The following is a 20,258-nucleotide window of genomic DNA, read 5'->3' as shown; positions in this document are numbered from 1 at the left end:
CAAGCTGATGGGATGGTAGTTTCCGGGGTTGGTGGAGGCACCTCCTTTGTGAAGTGGGTCCACCATTGCCGTATGCCACTCCTTGGGCACATATCCTGAGGTGAGGCTAAGATTAAACAGCTGCCCTAACTGCGGGTGTAATTACTCATTGAGTTCATGGAGCACACAACTGGGGACTCCATCTGGTCCCATGGATAAAGTGTTTTCTGCCTTGGATAGAGCAGTTCCCACCCCAGCATTGGAGATGTTTGGGGGGCTACAATCCTCTGGTGTAGATACCCCTCCAGTTGGGGGGAGGGGGGGAGCAATCTGCAATGAACCTGTCAGCCAGTATGTTGGCAATGTCTGTAGGTGCAGTGATATCTACATCATTCGAACTAATTCTGAGCATATCTGGGAGTTCCCTCCCAGGTTTCAAACATAGGCAAAAAGGCCTCATGATTGTCCCTTGAGTCCTGAGTGGGTTTACTCTCAAAACTTGCCTCGGATGATTGTATGGGGGAACCCAGTGTTTTACTCACAATGAGCAGGGGTGTCTTCCCTCCTACGGATTATGCTCTATCTTGTAGTAGCTCCTTCCTTGTGTTGTAGAGCTTGTTTATGGCTAGGGTCCACCAGACTAGATGCTTGCCTGTGGTACAAAGAGTCTTTGTTTTGTTTGGGATTGCCTGATCCATGCAGTCCTGGAGGTGCTGGTAGAAGGCATTTGTAAGTGATACAGTGGCTTGGGTAATGGTGTCCGCTGTTTTGGGGGCCTTGAAAGAGACCACACCAGTCCTTAGAAATGTGAAGTCGGCATTTGAGAAGGTCTTCACTGTTTGTTTTTCCATCTGGAGTGTGGGTGAGATGTGGACTCCCACTGAGAGTAGTCCATGATCTGATCTCTCCAATGATGGGTATACTGCTGGTGTTGAACAGTGTGACCCCATGTTCGTGATGATGAGTTCTAGTATGTTGCCTCCACTTGAGGGGATTGGGACCAGTTGTTCCATGGCATTTCAGTGTATGAACTCATGGAACCTATGTGTTAGAGTGTTGTGGCATGATTAGTGATCCCAGTCTATATGTGGATAGTTGGAATCACCCAGTAGGATGGTGTTTGGAGATACATTTATCCCCTTCAGTGTTTGCAGGATAGCTGTGTGAGGTACCTGAGTTTGAGAGGGTGGCATGTAACATGCTACAAACTGCAGAGCAGTCTTGCCTACGGTCACTGGCACCTGGATGGTCTCCGATGCATCGTGTGTTGCCACCAACAATGAGGTGAGGGTGTCCTTGATGAATATGGACACCCACCATCCTTCTTGGTGTTGTCCGGATGCTGGTGCCGGAATGCATGATATGAGGTAACACCCGATAGTGCCGGGGTGCTGTCAGAAGCTGTGAACCAGGTTTCAGGCACAGCACAGACATCCATGTGCTACATACTGAGAAGGGCATAGAGTGTGTGCAGCTTGAGGTTGAGACCTCTGGCATTGAGCAGCAGTACCCTTAGTGTCCTTCCTTTACTGTGTTCTAGGGTGGTAGGTGTAGTATCTGAATCTTGCATAAAAAGGCACAATGGGGTGGCAAGAGCATCATCCAATCCGGAAGCCCAGGGTGACAGGTGCAAGCCGTCCCTTGCAAATCACCGTGGCCTGTCCAGCATGTCGTCCCAGGCAGACAGACATTGGACCCCCTTGAATGACACCATAGTCTAAGCAAAATAATACAGCTGATCATCTTGTCTCTGTTTATGTGGCATCATACTTGGTGAAGGTAGGATACTGCTGAAGGTCAGGGTCATACCTGCCTGGCCTACATAATCAGAGAGATCCTCTATGTCTCTTTCCATGTAGTCCAGGGAGGTACATCTCAGGTTGTTCACACCAGCATGGATAATGACTGGGTCAGACCTGTACTTGCAGTTGAGTGACCTGAGTGCTTGCATTATGTGGTGGATTCCAGTGCCCGATAGGCAGCTTACTGTGATCTCCTCCGTACCCGATCTGGTGAGCGGGACGTCAGTGTGTCTGACTATGGAGTAACCATAGACAAGTGTGTCTGGCATTGTTTTTGGCCTTAAGGGCTGTGACTGTTTGGCACACCGACTCTGTGGTCAATGTGTTGCATGTGCTGTGCCCTGTGGAGGCAGTTGTGTGAGTGTCTGCTGTGGTGGCCACTGCCATTCCGGTAGAATCCTGATCAGAGCCTCTGAGAGTGTCTCTGTGTGTCTATGTGTATGATCTTAAGTTGTGATAGTGCCATGTGAGACTGGATTTGTGATGTGTGTGTGGTTACCTTCACCTTCTCTCTGGTCTTGCTAGTCCTATGTTGAGAGAGCTCAGCCTCCACTTTGGCTATATAGTTGCATCTCTCACATGTATGTGTGTTTTATGGCAGAAGGAGAGGGTTGTCAGTGTACATGAGGCAAGTGTAACATTGCCTCAATATTCCCAGGTTCACCAGCTGAGCAGGAGAGGACACTAGCAACTGATCTCTAGACATGCTAGAAGGAATAGACAAAACAATGTTGGAATACAGGGAGATATCAAGCCCCCCAAACCACATCATACTGTTTGATTGACAATAGCTACACATACACCGGTGTTTCATAGTGTCATAGTCTACTACTAGCCTATCTGCCCTAGTGCATGTATAAGCCTAGCCATAGTGATGTGGCTATTGCCACCCCTTATACTGGTAATAAGTGTACAGAATAGATTCTGATGATTGTGCCTCTGACTTAGTAGTGACACAGTATGACCCCCTTACGTAATTGAATAACATGACTGTGCCTCTGTCTAGTCTGTGCCTCCATCTCAAATGCAGTTGTCCAGATGTCTCCTGAAGAGAGTCAGTGAGGGACTCTGTCAAACATGGACTGGGATACTCTGCTAGAGTGTGAGATACCTCTGAGTTATGACTCTGTCCCTCCAGCATGTCCTGTACATGTATGTGCTGAGGTTCAAATCCTCAGCTCTCATGGCTCTGGTGGATTTGGATTGCTTGCAGTGGAGCATGTCCACCAAATCCTGATTGGACATGGTCTTGTATGTCAGGCATAGGACACCTGTACGTATGTATGACACTGAACAAAGCTGGATTTCCTCTATTCTGGAAGCATCTGACATGTGTTGAAGAACCCTGATCTTCATGGTAGGTACCTTTGGGGTGTCTCCAGCTGTTGCAATTGCTGGGTGAGGTACATACCATATGGGGCTTCGTATTCAATCATGGGCCTGATAAGGGAGAAGGATAGTGGAACAATGACCTCCTATGATCTTGATGGAAAACCCTCCATGATAAGGTGGGCAAGATAGAAAGTCTTCCTAACCACTTTGGCAACAGGGGTGTCAAAAGAGATGTCACTATCTACATGTGTCCCCAGGTGTCTGATTTGTTGTCTGTGCTCAGTGGGTTGCTGTCTATGTATTGATCTGTGGGTACTTTGTTCCTCCCAAAAGGGATGAATACACATCAGTTGCATTCAGTTTCAGGCCATGTGTCTGGCACCAGCTATCCGCCTTTGTGACGGCATTCTGTAGTATTTGTGTGCCAGCTGATGTATTCACTATGGTGCCTAGGTTGCAGTCATCTGCAAACTTTGTCAGCCACAACCCCCCTATGTTTGCTTTCACATCTGAAAAGTAAATACCAATTAAGAGGGGTCCCAGGACACATCCTTGTGGGACACCACCTGTGACTGGCTTTGAATCTGACAAGGCACCTGCAATGTTGACTTTATGGGTTCTGTTTCTTAGCTATTTTGCAACCTATCCTGCGACATATGCCGTTATATGTCAGCTGTTGAGCTTGGCTATGATGCCTGAGTGTGGTATTGTGTCACAGGCCTTAGCCAACTGCAGGTAGGCTGTGTGGACTGCGTAGCCCTCATCGATGGCCCTACTGACAGTTTCATAGTAGTCAACTAGGTGCAAAAGGCAGGATCTGCCCTGTACAAAGCTGAACTAGGTGGGAACAAGGGTCCGTAGGTCAGTAATGTGTCTGTGTAAGAGCTCCATAATGACTCTCCCCATATCTTTGCAGACAAGGCTGGTTAAGCTTGTGTGGTGGTAGTTGCCATGGTCTGTGGAGGCATCTCCTCTGTGGAGTGGGACCACTGTTGCCGTACACCACTGTTCAGGTACATATCCTGTAGCAAGACTAAGGTTAAATAGCAGTTGTATCAATGAGTCCAGCCCCTTCTGGAGTTCACATAGCATGCAACTGGAGATACCAGCAGGTCCCATGGATGCTGTGTACTTGTCTTTGCTGAGTGTGGCTCTCACATGGACATCCAAGATGACAGTGAGGTTACATACAGCAGTGATAACTATCTTCTATTGGGGGTGAGGGAGGGGGTAAATCGCACTGAAGCTGTCCGCCGGAATGTTGCCAATATCTGTCAGGTCACTGGAATATATGTTGTTGTGTACCAACTCTGAGCATATCCGAGGGTTCACAACCAGGTGTCTGACATAACTGAAGAAATCAGTGTGGTTACCTTCATTGTCTTTGGTGATTTATGTCCCCAAGTTGACCTTGCATGTCTTTATGAGATAATGTAGCTTTCTACTAGTGCTGATCACAGCTGTCTTCCCTTTTGGAGATGTAGCTCTGTCTTGCATTAGTAACCGTCATCTGTCATACAGTCTGTTTATGGCTGGAGTCCAACAGACAGGACACTTTCCCTTTGCGGAGACGGTCCTGTTTTTATTTGTGATTGCATGGTCCATGCTGTCTGACATCTAGCTAAGGGGAGGTCATTGTGGTTCTGCAGTTATCTTTCATCAGCATTAGAAATTACCACAACAACCCCTGTGGGGTGTACCTCATGCAGACACATCCAGCACCTGTAAAGTCCACAACAGTACCTCACCAGGAGTATGACAGAGCTGAAACACATGTAATGTGTAGTCTGATTACACAGAGTGCAGCTCCACACACTGCCATGCTGTCCACCCAGATGCAAGCTGTGTCTGATGTAGAAAGCCATGTCCAAGCTGGAATCAATGCACATGCTGCACCTTGTACAATCTGAATGGCAGGGAGCTATGCACATGAGGGACCTGAACCCCAGCACTGACATATATAGGACAGGCTGTACTGCATTATCCAAAACACAGAAGCCACCCCCACACATGAGTAAACTACCAGTACAGGTTGTCCGTAGAGACACTCGTTGAGTCCCCTCAAAAGGAATCCTAATGAGTGCATGGGAGATGGGAGGTTTACCCTGGATATCAATGTTATGTCACAATTAGACAGAGGCACAGTATACTAAACAGGACATATGTCATGGCAAACATCACTTACAATGTGTTGATGGACAAACACACTCTCCGACTAGCATTAGAAATGGCCTAGGGCACATCGGTAGTGTTCGCCAATGTACACCCATGTTGTGGAATACACTACCGATGTTGGATGAGGCTGTTGTAAGTAGTTCACATCTGAACATAATGCAACATGGTCAGATAGGTTCATAGGTACATAGGTTTATACTAGGCTATCTTCTCTAAGGCAGGTATAAGCCTAGCACAGAGTTCATTGGCATACACCACCCCTTATATGGAAACAGTACTGTGCCCATTAGTGTGTCATGCCTCTCCAGCAGTGACACCGTGACGATCCCGGGTTAAACGTATGACCTTCCATCCACAGGTCAAGATACCTCTTGAACACAGCCAGCAAGGTGCTCTGCCTCACATGGACCGGGATTGTATTACACAGCATAGGGAGTCTCTGGGTGATACCTTCATCCCTCCAACATGTCCAACATACAACCCTGCTAAGGTATAAGTCACCTGCACTAGTGGTTCAGGTGGATCTGCTGATTCTGAGGTGGAGCATGTCCATTAATCCCTGTTTGGACATGGCCTCGCATGTCAGGCACATGTCACCTCTACGCAGACAGTATGTGAGTGAATAGAGTGGGAGTGTCTTCAATCTGGCAGCATATGACAGCTGTTGGGGTTCCTTGATCCTTTAGGTGGGGGACATTCAGGGTGTCTGCAATTGCTGCAGATGTTGGGTGACATACAGCCAGAATAGGGCATTTGACTCGATCACCGGTCTGATAAGTGAAGAGTACAGGGGAACAATGACCCACTAGATCTGGATGTGAATCCCATCCTGAGCAGGTGGGCAATGTAGAGGGTCTTTCTAGCCACTTTAGCAATGTGAGTCTCAGAAGAACGGCGACTGTCAACCTGGGTCCCCAGGTCCATGATAACTTTCTCTGTGCTTAGAGGATTGCCACCTATATGGTAGCTTGGGGTCACCTTGCTTTTCCTGAAGGGTATGTCTACACATGTTGTGCACTTTGACTTCAGGCCATGGCCCTGGCACCAGCTATCAGTTACTGTGAGTCCCTTCTGAAGGATATCCGTGTGTGATGCACTGTCCACCATGGTGCCCAGTGTGCAGTCATCTGCAAACATTGTCAGCCAAAGTCCTCCCATGTTGGCCTGTACTTCTGGGAAGTACATGACAAACAATGGGGGCCAAGGACTGTGCCCTGTGTGACATCACCTGTGACCAGCCTGGAGTCTAACATAGTGCCAGCAACTCTAACCCTGTGGGTCCCGTCCTTAAGCCAGTTTGCAACCCATCTTGTGACATATGGGTTTACATTTTAGTTGTTAGGGTTTTCCACAATACCTGAGTGGGGTATTGTGTTGAAAGTGTTTGCAAGGCCAAGGTAGGCTGTATGGACTGCCTTTCCCCAACAATGGCCTAAGTGACCAATTTGAAGATGTCAACCCAGTACAAAAGGCATGATCTGCCCCTGACCAAGCCAAAATGGGATGGGTACAATGTCTGCATGTCCCCTATATCTTTGTTTATGAGCTCAATTATGATCCTCTCCATAGATTTGCAGACTACACTTGTTAAGCTTATGGGGCAGTAATTACCAGGGTCTGTAGAGGCACTGCCTTTGTGCAGATGTGCACAACTGGACCCTAACCAGGCTGTTGTGCACACTATGGAAATGTAAAGCGGTGATAGGACTAAAGCCCAGGATACTGACCACCACAGTGAAAGTACTGAAACACTACACTATACAGTGCTACAGTGTTAGGTCAGTATGAACGGATGTTGACAATTGTGTGCAAAGTATCCCATGCAAAACCTGCAGGCACAGTATACTCCCTGTTTTGTTCACACAAAAAGCATTCGGACAGTAACTACACAACATGGCAGACAACACACAACCATAAACTGGAGGTATTTGTTGAAGGTCACACTCATCCACAAATGTGATGGGCTGCAGAGTTCAACATATGTAAAGCCCACACTGGGCATGCTCACACACTTAGATAAATGAGACATCTTTCACACAACATGCCATGGGAAGGCTGAACTGGGCATGCTCACACACTTGGTCCAAATGTAACTCCTAGCAACTGTGAAAATACACCAGAGGATGCTCATTCCCCTTTCTAGACACTGATCATGTAAGCACCCTATAAGTATATTGGAGAAAAGGAATCTCTCAGTAATCTGAATAGCGCGCTCTGCTAATGCGTCTGTCTGTAGTGTCATAACATAGTTAGGTAGGGGTTTGAATCCAGCAGGTGGCAAGTGTGTGTTAAGGGGGGTAAGTGTGTGTGTATGAAAGAAACATCCCTTTTGGCAACTGGGAAAATACACCACAGGATGATCATTCCACTTTCTGAACTCTGATGATGTCAGCACCCTATAAGTATATCAGGGGAAAATAACCCTCCCAGGAATGTGAATAGTGCGCTGCGCTAATGCGTCCGTTTCTAGTGTCATAACATAGTTAGGTAGGGGTTTGAATCCAGCAGGTGGCAAGTGTGTGTGAAGGGGGGTAAGTGTGTGTGTATAAAAGAAACATCCCTTTTGGCAACTGGGAAAATACACCACAGGATGATCATTCCACTTTCTAAACTCTGATGATGTCAGCACCCTATAAGTATATCAGGGGAAAAGAAACCTCCCAGTAATGCAAATAACGCGCTGTGCTAATGCGTCCGTCTCTAGTGTCATAACCTAGTTAGGTAGGAGTTTGAATCCAGCAGGTGGCAAGTGTGTGTGAAGGGGGGTAAGTGTGTATAAAAGAAACATCCCTTTTGGCAACTGGGAAAATACACCACAGGATGATCATTCCACTTTCTAAACTCTGATGATGTCAGCACCCTATAAGTATATCAGGGGAAAGGAAACCTCCCAGTAATGTGAATAGTGCGCTATGCTAATGCGTCTGTCTCTAGTGTCATAACATAGTTAGGTAGGGGTTTGAATCCAGCAGGTGGCAAGGGTGTGTGAAGGGGGGTGTGTGTGTGTATAAAAAAAACATCCCTTTTGGCAACTGGGAAAATACACCACAGGATGATCATTCCACTTTCTAAACTCTGATGATGTCAGCACCCTATAAGTATATCAGGGGAAAATAAACCTCCCAGTAATGTGAATAGCGTGCTGTGCTAATGCGTCTGTCTCTCGTGTCATAATCTAGTTAGGTAGGGGTTTGAATCCGGCAGGTGGTAAGTGTGTGTGAAGGGGGGTAAGTGTGTATGAAATAAACATCCCTTTTGGCAACTGGGAAAGCACACCACAGGATGATCATTCCACTTTCTAAACTCTGATGATGTCAGCACCCTATAAGTATATCAGGGGAAAGGAAACCTCCCAGTAATGCAAATAACGCGCTGTGCTAATGCGTCCGTCTCTAGTGTCATAACCTAGTTAGGTAGGGGTTTGAATCCGGCAGGTGGTAAGTGTGTGTGAAGGGGGGTAAGTGTGTATGAAAGAAACATCCCTTTTGGCAACTGGGAAAGCACACCACAGGATGATCATTCCACTTTCTAAACTCTGATGATGTCAGCACCCTATAAGTATATCAGGGGAAGGGAAAACTCCCAGTAATGCGAATAGCGTGTTGTGCAAATGCATCCGTCTCTAGTGTCGTAACCTAGTTAGGTAGGGGTTTGAATCCAGCAGGTGGCAAGTGTGTGTGAAGGGAGATAAGTGTGTATGAAAGAAACATCCCTTTTGGCAACTGGGAAAGCACACCACAGGATGCACATACCCCTTTCTAAACGATATCACAATTATGTATGGCTTTTGATTACAGACATGCCACGTGTGTTTTGCACACACAGAATGCCCATGTGTGTGGGTTGTCACTCACAATAATGCAAGACATTGATTAAACCAGTTATGGCAATGCACACATGATGTATGTGTGTACCAAATACACATATGTACCTGTGACCTTCAATAGTTACCATGTGTGATGCCTGCCACGTGTGAATACATGGTATTTGCACAGAGTAACATTATGACTGTGGTCTTCTGTGCAGGTGCAGCATGTGGGATGTGTACATACAGTGTGAGATGTAGATGCTATCAGCCTAGTAGTGAGGGATGCACACCTGGTCTGGGGCATATAGTCTACATGTTGTTGATGTACAGGAGCTGCATGTTTTCACCTGTTGTGGTAGTGGTAAGACAGTATTCCATAGCAATGCAGTGACTGCATGCTAAGAACCATTCAGCTAGGGTTTTGTAGCTACACAAAGTCATTAGCATTCAGTAATTTGTCAGAATCCCTGGTGAGGGTCTGATGCCAACCAAGGTCAGGGTCTACCAGCCTGTGTCACTTGCTCAGTGATCCCTTCCATGTTCCCTATCATGTATCCCAGTGAGGGACATCCCACATCAGCTGTGGTGGCATGGACAATGACTGAGTCATATGTGTCCATGCATCTGACTGACTTGTATGTTTGTGTTATGTGGTGAACCATAGTGCCCCATGAGCATATCACTGTGACCTACACCTTTTCCAGCCTGGTGAGCATTGTCTCACTGTACTGGACAATAAAAGTACCTAACACAACTGCGGCAGTAGTGTTGTACAGCTGTACAGACTGTGCTTGTTTGACACACAGGATTTGTGTGTTATGTGTTATGCATGCTGTGTGCAGGCCTAATGTATGCCTGTGTGCCAGCTGCAGAGATGTCTGCCAGTCATGCAGGATGCTATCCTTAGGCATCACAACTGACCTGTTGTGTTTCCATGCTTGTATTGCTGTCCGTGTAGGTCCACATCAGATTGGTATTGCTGTCACTGTAGTATTTCATGCCACCAGACAGGTTATGCCAGTACTGGGTTCAGAGTGCTTATTCCACAGTTTGGCCATGTGTTTCCATCTCATACATGTGATGTACATCCATGGGTAGGGGATAGGGTTGACTGTGTACATGTGGCAGCTGTGACATTACTACATGACACACATATTCCACAACTGTACCATAGAGGTGACTGACAACTGACCTTTGCACATGCTACCATAGTATTGAGATTACATTGGTGATTAACAGCACATAGAGACAATGGTGATAAAGATACATAGGTCCATAGGTTCGTACAGGGATGTCTGCCCAGGGCATGTATCCACCTAGCCAGAATGTGTGTGCCTTTCAACATGCATTGTGAATCTGTCTTGCTATGCCCTTTTCCAAGGTTAGTATACTGTGCCTCTGTCTCACAGTGACACATAAGCGATACCCAGGGTAACCCTACAATGTCACATCCTGTCATTAATATCACTCTTGAAGATGGTCACTGAGTCAGTCTGCCTAACCTCTATTGGGATAATATTCCGGAATGAAGGGAGCCTCTGAGTTGTGAATGTGCCCCTCCAGCATGTCCTGTGTATATCACTCCTGAGGTTCAAGTATTTCCAGTGTGTATCCTGGTGGGATCTGGATATTCTGAGATGCAGCATGGCCATTAACTGAGGGTATGACCTGGCCTTCTATGTCAGGCACAGATTGCCTATGAAGAGGCAGTATGTCACTGAGTAGAGCTGCTGTTACTTTAACCAGTCAGTATGTGGCATCTGTTTGAGCCCTTTGATCCCCTTGTCGAGGTACATATGTGGTATCTCCAGTTGCTGCAGGTGTCTGGTAAGGTGCATGCCGAGAGGTTCATCATAGTCAATTATGGGCATGATGAGGGATGAGTAAAGGGGCACAATGTCCACCCCTGATCTACATGTGGATCCCATGATGATGTGGCCCATATAACATGCTTACCTAACCACTTTGTCCATGTTGTTGTCAAATGGTAGAATGCTATCAACCTGTGTACCCCAAGGTCCATAATTCCTTTGTCTGCACGTAATGGATTAACACATATGTGGTACGTTGTGGTCACTCTGTGTTTGACAAAGGGGATGACTATACGCTTTCTATCATTCATGTTGAGGCCATGGCTGTGGCACAAGTCGTGTGTTTTCAAGAGTCCCTTTTGGAGGGTGCGTGTGTTAGCTGGTGAGTTGATTATGGTGTCCGGTTTGCAGTCACCTGTGACTTGCTGTGCCACAGTACTTCCATGTTGGCCTGTACCTATGATAAATATATAATGAAGATGACAGCTCCCAGGGCTGTGCCTTGTGGGACACCACTTGTACCAGGTTGGAGGCTGACATGGCTCCAGCAATTCTACCATGTGTGTTCTGCCCTTGAGCCACTGTGCAATACCCATAGTGACATAGGGGTTAATATGTACACTGGTGAGCTTCCCTAGAATGCACAACTGGGGTATTGTATCCAAGGCTTATGCAAGGTTCAGGTAGGCTGTGTACACCTCCTTCCCCTTGACAGTGGCCTTGGTGACTGTTTCAAAGAAATCAAACTGGTTGGAGAGGCAGGATTTGCAATTGACAAAGCCAAACTGTGTATGGTGACATGTCTGTAGGTCCACAATATCTAGATATGTGAGGTTCATGATGATCCTTGCCATAGCTTTGCAGACAAAGCTAGTCAGACATATGGGTCGAAGGCACCACCTGAATGTTGAGGGACCACTGTTGCTGTATGCCACTCTCTGGCCACATACCGTGTATTAAGGCTGGGATTGAACAGTGGTGTTATGTCTGGGTGTAGCTCTTCTCATGGTTCATGTAGGACACAGCCTGGGACACTGTCTGGTCCCATTGATGCAGTGTTTATTGCTTTGGGAAGGGCATCTCTTACCTGAGCATCTGTGATGTCAGGGGGGGCAGCACTGTGCCACGAGACATATGTGCCCTTTTGGTGTGGTGGGGGGAGAAGGCAGCATTGAACCTGCCCACTAGGATGATGGCAATGTCTGCATGTTTTGTATTTTGTGTGACATCTTGGATTACCTCTGAGCATAACTGGGTAGTACCACCCAGGTTACTAACATATCTACAGGCAGCCTTGTGATTATCCTCAGTGGCTTGTGGAACCCTCTCTCAAAGATGGCCTTAGGCAATCATATGGGTGCCTGTAATTGTCTTCCAATACTCATCAGTGGTGCCTTCACATTTTGGGAGGTTGTTGTATCATGTAGTGGCGTCATCCTTCTATTGTATAGTGTGTTTATGGCTGGTGTCCGGCACCCAGGACATCTGCCTTTGGAGAATTGGGTCATGCTTTCATATATGGCTTCATGATCCATGCATTCCTGAATGTGTCTATAGAATGCCTTTATAGAGGTATCTGCAGTCTGGTCCATATTGTCAACAGGCCTTGGGCCTTTGAAGGTTTCCACATCATTTATGAGGGGTGTGAACTTGCTTGACATGAGCTGTTGACAGACGTGCCACCCTCCAGACAGAGCACGGTGAGGGTCACAGTTAGCTACTTGTCGGGTGATAGCATGTGCTACATAACACAGGCACACAGGTCACTCCACAGCAAGTACAGCTATGAGGCAGCCATTGTCCATGCTGGTGCAAACAACCTGAGACGTACCTCCCTGGACCACATGACAAGAGACACAGAGGAGCTCTTACAGCACCCTCTCAAACTCAGGACTCCCACACAGCCTTCATGCTGACACAGGACAGTTTAGATTACTCTGCAAACACCATCATACTGGGTGACGTTAGCTATCCAAACATAGACTGTGAACATTACACAAGCCACAATACCCAAGCTCTAGGGTTCACATAGATCAAACATTCTTTGGCTATGGAACAGGTAACCAACCTTCCCACAAGAGGGGAAGATATACTAGACCTGATCATCACAACCATGAGTACAAACAGCTCACCACTCAGAGTATATCCCTCATTGTTGCAATCAAACCATATACTCATCACACTGGAGTACTGGATCCCCCACATATGCAAACCTCAAACACATCGATGTGTGTGTTGGACATGTCCCTATTAGCAACTGTGACAGTACAGTACAGGATGCAGATTCCCCTTTTGAAACACTGATGATGTCAGGACTGTATAACTATATTACCTGTAGTAAAGTCCTCCTGTAATTCGCATAGCGCGCTCTGCTGACGTCTTTCTCCAGTGTCATAACGTAGTTAGGTAGGGGTTTGAATCCTGCAAAAGGAATATATGTGTGTTAGTATGAGTGGGGTTTATGTGTGTGCACTATGCTGGTAGGGTTAACTGCCTTTTGACAACTGGGAGAACACACTACAGGGTGCACATCCCTCCTCCTACACACATATGATGTCAGCACCCTCTAAGTACAGCATTAGTAGGGATTTCTCCAACTACTGCAAATAGCACACTCTGCTAATGTGTCTGTTTCTACTGTCATAACACAGTTAGGTATGGGTTTGAATCTTGCAAATGGAAAGTATGTGTTTTACTCTTGGTGGGGTTAGTGTGTGTGCACAATGATGGGGTGGGATGTGGCTTTTGACACATGGGGCTATGCACTGCAGGGTGGTCATTACCCTTCACAAGCAGTGATGTTGATAGCACCCTATACAAACAAAACTACAAAAGAGAAGGTGGTGGTACCAATAACACATGTAAGGTAACACATCTGCAAGTAATGTCCACAAAACGGAGTAGGATAATCAAACAATTCTATTATTCTATACAGACAACATGACAACAGACAACTGCCAGTACTCAGTATAGTGTTACATGCTACTGTAACACGCACATGTACCCAAATATACCTAGATAGTGCTCTGAAGCCTGAATGTGGCAAGTGTGTGGATGTGGGATGTGTCTGTGTGTGCATTTCCATATGGGAAACATGTTTGATGTGGCAATCAGGGTACTACAGTACCTGATGCACATTACATCTTTCAACCGATGAGGTTGCCTGCACCCTGTGAGTACAGGTAGAGAAGGGGATGCCAGTAGTAAACAACATAGTGCACTTCTCAAATGTGTACCTGTCATGTATCAACAGCTACTTATGTAGGGTGATAAATAATGGGAATGGCAGGTGAGCGTGTGCATGTGTGTGGGTAGCAGGGTGTGTATAAATGCATGTGTGACAGAACAGTTACATATAGCTGAATCTACGTAACAGCACAAGATGCGCATTGCCATAGTCAATGTTAGCATGTGATGGTGTGCAGCTGGTACACTTTGGTAAGTAGTATGGGTGCATATAACAATTGAGGACAGTCATACAGTTACTGCAGCAGGACTGCTGGGATATACACACAATTATACTGGAACAGTGAACAGTTACCAACATGTTACTACTTATACACATCTATGTAGTCACCCTGTGCATCAGCAACGTGTTTACCTTTACCTGCACCGATGTTGTAGTATGCAGGAGGTGGCACAGTGTCATCATATGCACAGGGTGTGGGTTAGGTATGCCCAAGCCAGCCACTGGTAACACCAATTGACATGTGTGTGTATGTGTGTTTGTGAGGGGCAGCAGTACAGGGTGGACCAGTGTTGGTGCAGTGTGTGTGTGTATGTGTTTGCCCTAGGTGTTATGTTTCTGCATGTGTGTAAGCATGCACACAGTCCCACATAATGGCTGCCATGTACAGGGTTTTGTGGACAGCCACAGACTGCACCTGTCAGGTCATCCAGATCAGTGTCTGTGGGCACGGACATGGTTCCTGTGCCTGGCAGGGGTGCTACGGGCCGTATCCAGTACTAACCCAGACTGGGTACTGTCATCGGAAGCAGGGGTGTGTTGACTGGACACAGTTCCCTGTTGGGACTGTCCAGAGCCACGTGCACGTGGTCTCCTGCGGCGTCTTGATGACGGCACAGACCCAGCATTGCTGGGGCTGGTGCTGGCACTTGAGGTGCGCGAGTGGGCCTGTTGTCTTCCGCGGCCACTGCCAGCTGGTGCTGTTGCTGGCATACGGCCCGCGTCGGCGTCAAACGCACACCATGGCCCTGGCCCATGGACATCTGGTTGTGGAGCAGCTGTTCTATGCCCCCACAACGTCTGTCAACGACATCTGTGAAGTTACGGATAGCATTCGCAACGCCACGCATGCCATCTGTCATGGCTGTGCGACATTCTCTCAGCTCCCTCAGACCCTGTCTGGTGTACCTTTCCATACGTGCCTGTGCCTGCATGACAGTTCGAAACATAGTGGAGGTTGACATACCTCCTTGGGCACGTCGGCCAGAGGCAGTACGGCCACGGATGCCCCACGAGAACCCATGGGCGACTGTCTGCGTGGTACCATTGGAGGCCCCTGCTCATGGCTGCCTTGTGGGGATGCATGTACCACAGGTACCACATTACCCTGATCTATGCCCACTGCAGACTGTCCATCACCTAGGGACAATGGTGACAAAGGATGTAACGGCAGGATGACTGTGCGCATTGATGGGGTTGAAAGCTGTGTACTGCCAATTGGCTGACCAATGGTGGACCCAGACACACCTTCCTGCACCATTACAGACATTTCATCATCATCAGTACCTGGGGCACAAGATTCAGGTTCCCTGCTGCAGGTCACCAGAGCAGCACCAGAACCTACAGGAGGAAAACATGGAACACAGATTACAGTCTCCATACATATGTGACAGAGATGCATTTCAATACTAATGCACACATTCAGAAATGGACACATGCACTCATGGACACTAACACACATGCACACTTGGGCACAGGCACGCTTGCACACATGCACACCCCACAGTAAACACAAACATCAGTACCGTGTTACACTACTCAATCTACTACAACTGTATTACTGGTATTGTGAACACAGTCACCAGCAAGTCTACTACAGTGTTACACTACTCTTCCTAGTTTTCTAAATTGCTTTACAGATGATGTTAAAAAGACTCACCAGCATGTATGGCCTGCCTCGTTGCTAGATGGGAGGGACCTGGAAGTGTGAAGAGAGTAATGTCAGTGGGCACATGTGTGCCATTTGTTTTGCACATGATACAGTACAGTAGTACACTAGTTCCCTTATACACATCAGCTGCACATAATGTCTGTATATATATCATGATGACAGATACATACCACATGCACACCTTATGCGTGCATGAAGTAACAGTGTACAGAACAGTCATATGTACATACCAGGGGTTAACTCTAATATCACCCTTACCTCTCTTCAAATGACACCTCAAACTGTACTTCCCAAACCACTGGCTTTGTTCTTCTTGGAGTACAGGCTAACGTCCCTCTCCCTACCCTCTCTTTACCTTTAACCCCTCATTGTGCATAGAAACTAGCTTCTACCCTGTTTCTTTCACCTTGATGTCCTTCTATGCTCTGACCTACTTCTCCCATCCCTCCCACATCCTCTTGACTGTCTTCCTTCTTTTCCTCACTTCCTTCTTGACTCCTGCCTCTTCCATATCATTGTATCTTTCATACTCCTTCTACTTCTCTACCCTTCTGAGCCCTAACTATTATGTATCTGGCTTTTCCCTTATTGCATAACCGTTATGCTTTAGGTAGGATTGCTTTTAAACCAACGGTATATTGTGTATGACTCTAAACTGTTTGAGTTCCTTACATGTATGTTGATTTAGTTAACAGGCTGGTGTACAATTCTATCATGTTGGCTGTCTATATTAACAACTTGTATGTCTGCCTTTATTACGTTATGTGTGGAGCTTTTCTCCACAGGCCTCTACTGAAAATGGACATATATCCAGCTAGACTATCTGGGTCAACAAATGTAAAAGTAATAACAATAAATGAATATGGCATCTTACCTGCATGCTCAGTGTGTTGCTGCTGTGTGGATCCAACCTCCATCATGATGCATGGGTGTTGCTGTTGTTGTTCTGGGGCTGGATCCACAACACTTAGCAGTAGCCCCTCCTGTCTGGTGAGGGGGGATGTGTGGCCACCCCCCCACCTGTGGCAACCTGTTGCCTGCGGATATCTGCAGCATGCTGGCGGACATTTCTTATCAAATCACTGCAGTGATGTCTCACCTGCTCATATGTCCTATAATGCATGCCAACATAATTTATCCTGCTAATGAGGTTTTGCCACAGTGCAGACCTCTCCTGCTGATTCTGGGTGGTGCGTGAGAACAGGATGGCATAGTCACGCACCAGGCTCTGGTGAATCACGTCATCCTCTGCAGCAGAATATGATGGGTTCCTTTTTGGAGCCATGTCAAGCTGGAAAGGTACACAAACAGGTTATCAGCATAGTATCTCAACAATACATGGTACACATTCTATACAGGAGTATTAACTTCTACTTATTACTGCTTGGTTAAAACTTGATTACAGTGTAGCTATCATTCTATGTCATTTGTACTAAGCACTTGGCCTTCAGACCAGTTGTTTTACATTAGGGAGGTTGGTGGCAAGCACTGTGGTGGCAGGACACATATCTTTCATCCATTGAAGTTGGGCACTGCTGATTGAGGGCCCAGTGTACAAGTGTATTAGTTCTAGTATGGGCAGTTGGCCTTCAGGCCAGTTATTTAACATTAACAAGGTTTGTGGTCTGCACTCGTGTGTGACAATAGGCTGTACTCTGCCATTCATAGCTGGGGACATCTGGTTTCAGGTTTATAGTGCCTGCATATCTGAGCTGTATCTTACTGACATTGCTACACCTTGTTTGCTGTAGCAACCACTACATCCAGGCCTCCTGGATCTACCTTTGTTTATATGCTTGTTATTTGTTAGCTTGTTATTTCACTGGTATGCTACTTCCACATAGTACACAGCTTGTCAACACGTCTGTGACTCACTACTGATATCTGCATTGCTTACTGTACGTATTTCCATGTTACACATGACAGCAAGTGACTGCTTCTCATTGTTGCATTTACTTAATTGTGACACATTGCACTTAGGTTACCTGGCACTTGCTCACTGACGCTTTTATATCAGTCAGCAGTTGTAGGTAATGTCAGTACACCCTCACTCCCCACTGTACCTTGTTTTCAATCATTAATTATTACAGAATTCAGAATAGTATTCTAGCATGTCCAGAGGTCAGTTGTCAGTTCCCTCCCCAGTCCAGCTGGTGAGTGTGATACTCCAGAGACAATGTTGGAACAGATGCATGTACACAGACAACCCCCTCCTCCTAACAACAAATTCAAACTCATGTGAGTGATGCAACCATATACCAAACTGGAGGCTAGGCTCTGTCTACTCAATACCGCCATAACCAGTCAGGTGGCCAAGGAGACCACACACTACACTTCCAGTCTCACATAGACCTACCACAACAGCGGACCTAATACATGATCACACATAAACATACTTGTAGGCTCGGACCACAGCTATGCCTATGCAGCAGAGACCTCCTAAGCAGACATCCATGCAACCACTACCATGGAAATGAACATGTGCAACACATATCACACAAAGCCAATGTGCTGAACACTCACAGCCATTAACAGTAAACAACACACCTCATACACCTGTACTAGGTGCCTCTATCATCAGGCACACTAACATCACGTTCACCAGGCTTAATGAGGTGAGGGTCACGGTGTGCAGCCTGTTGGCCAGTATGACCTGCCACATAACACAAATACTCAGGTAACCCCAAGGCAAGTACAGGTATGACTCAGTCACTGTCCATGCTGGTGTGAATGGCCTGACACATTCCTCCCTGGACTACATGACATGAGACAGTACAGAGCTCTCTGAGCACGTAGCCCAAGACAGTTTGACCCTGACCTTGAGTAGCATCCTACCCTCACCTAGAACCATGCCACAATATCAAGGCACGATGATCCCTTCCAACAATTGACTGACATACTGGTGTCATTCACAGGTGTGTCAATGCCTGCCATCTTGGGGTGGTATGCTTTGCTAGGGACAGCTTGCACCTGTCACCCCTGTCCCATTGGAATTTGGCGGAGACTCTTGCTACACCCATAGTGCCTGTATTAGGCAAGGCTCATAAGGCAAACCCACATCCATTTGTATCACAAAGGATGAGGAAGTGAGAGTGATGCTACTCAACACCAGAAGTCTAGACCTAAGGATGCACACACTCAAAACCCTACTTGACATGCTGGACATCGATATCTGTGCAGTAACATGAACCTGTTTCAGGTTTCACAGGCGCACACCAGTACTACCAGGTTATAGCTGTTACCATTCTTGTCGGCCACAACACTTGAACAAAGGAGGGAGTATCAGTATTCAATGCAGATTCCCACGCCTCCACATTGGTGGCACAGTACAACATAGGTGTTAGGCCATTGAGTACAGAAGATGTAGTTGGGGACCTGGGGTAGAAACATGGTAGCGGTCTGTCATCTGTCAACCACATGGCCAATGTGGATTGAAAGACATGTTATATAGCCCAGCTAATCATGAGGGATTCACATGTATGGCAGGGGAGGTCATTGTGCCTCTTTACTCATCCATCATCAAGCCTATAATTGCGTACAATGCACCTTTTGGGATGTACCTAACCAGACACCCACAGCAACTGGTACAGGACAACAGTACCTCATCAAGGGGATGCAATGGGTCACACAGATGTCATATGCTTCCCAGGTAAAGTAAATCCCGCTGGACTCAGTGGCTTATTGCCGGTTCAGAGGCAATCTGTGCGTGCCATATACAGCCATGTCCTACCCAGCAGTAATGAACATGCTGCACCTCAGGCAATCAGAGTCCCATACAGCCACATGCTCAGGAGAGCTGGACCTCAGCACTGACATCCATGGACATGCTGGAGGGGCATATTCCTGACTGAGAGGCTCCCTTCACTCTGTAATGAGCTGACACTACAGGTTAGGCAGAGTCCCTCATTGACTCTCTTCCATAGGAATCTGGATGACTGGATGTATATCATAGTTGTACCCCAGGTATCACTTCTATGTCACTGTTAGACAGAGGCACAGTATACTAACATCAGACAAGGGCATAGCAGCATAACTTCTAATTGGGTGGTGAAAGACAAACACATTCTACTAGGCTTACCAATGCCCTAGGGCAAATAGCCTAGTATGAACCTATGAACATGTGTGTACTGCTATAGTACTTCTGCCATATGTTGCATGTGTGTGTGTTGTGGGGGATGCACAGGTAATGACCGGATACTTCTGCACAGGCGAC

Source organism: Protopterus annectens, chromosome 5.part0 (genome assembly GCF_019279795.1).
Source record: "Protopterus annectens isolate FY-2018-M chromosome 5.part0, PAN1.0, whole genome shotgun sequence".
NCBI lineage: Eukaryota > Metazoa > Chordata > Ceratodontiformes > Protopteridae > Protopterus > Protopterus annectens.
Note: the sequence above shows the minus strand (reverse complement) of the source record.